Source organism: Aplysia californica, unplaced genomic scaffold (genome assembly GCF_000002075.1).
Source record: "Aplysia californica isolate F4 #8 unplaced genomic scaffold, AplCal3.0 scaffold00005, whole genome shotgun sequence".
Lineage (NCBI taxonomy): Eukaryota > Metazoa > Mollusca > Gastropoda > Aplysiida > Aplysiidae > Aplysia > Aplysia californica.
The window spans coordinates 1,820,244-1,821,539 of record NW_004797275.1 but is presented as its reverse complement, the minus strand read 5'-3'; positions in this window follow the sequence as shown (position 1 = coordinate 1,821,539).

Below are 1,296 nucleotides of genomic sequence, written 5' to 3'. Positions count from 1 at the left end.
ACTACTACTACTACTACTACTACTACTACTACTACTACTACTACTACTACTACTACTACTACTACTACTACTACTACTACTACTACTGCATTACATTTGTATAGCGCATATTCCCGCTCGACATCAAAATCTATGCGTTTTACACGCTATAGTAATTATTATTACCCCGACAGACCATAGAATACTTAGAAACACTCTCAGCTTCCCGGGAAGCATACAGTGCAAGCAGCTGATTAAACACTCAAACACAAACAAACTGACAAGACCTATCACTATCTATAGCTGGGTACCCATTCCCACCTGGGTGAAGTGAGGAAACCTCGTGTAAGGTGCCTTTCCCAAGGACACAACGTCGGGCCCCTGATGGAATTCGAACCCACAACCTTACGTTTGCGAGTTTGAGAGCCAAACCACTAGGCCACCGACGCCAATTACTCTCTCCCATCGTCCGTTATCCCCCCCCACCTCTCTCTCTCTCTCTCTCTCTCTCTCTCTCTGCCACACTCTCTCGAACTCTTATTCTTCCTGAATACTTCCGCCCATCCATATTTTCCTCTTTCATTTTGTTCAATTTCCCTTCGATCATATTTCTGCTCTTTCTTCTAGTTTTTTCCCCTTTCACTTATACGTCAATTCATCTCTCCCCGGCTGCTGGCGGTCACTTTTGTTTTGATTCTCCACCCCCCCTCTTTTTCCCACCATGCCGCACTTTTCTTCCAGCAAACAGATACATGAAGGCCTACATGAACACACGCATGCGGGCAAGATTTTCCTCAAAACCTCGTCTCGTCGACAGGGGAATTGTATATTTTCTTATCTCTCCTGGCTATCGCTTCCTGACAGTCAGGTCTAGCCCTCACTCCTCCCAGGGCCACCCCTTTCTTATTTTAAACGCTTGGCTCATTTACCACCGGAAGTAACAACACTTCACGGGAATGAGTCTCCAGCTACGGCTACCAAAAGCCTACAACGTCATGCGATTTGATGGTTTCAAGGCCAAAGGGAGACCAAGTAAAGATAAATATATCGATGGGGTCAATGAGACCTTCCAAGGGCACACTATGATGATACCGAAAAAAAACCCAACCCAGTACGACGGGTCCATGTTCGACAGCAATTTACATCTCCCCTTCGTACCTTTAAGAGGACAGAAGATGTGAAAGTAAAAGCCAGTAAAAAATAACGTTCAGACCTTCAACTTTTGAGGAAGACTTTTATTTGTGCTCTACACCCGTCCCCTTTGTCTGTCTGTCTGTCTGTCTGTCTGTCTGTCTGTCTGTCTGTCTGTCTGTCTGT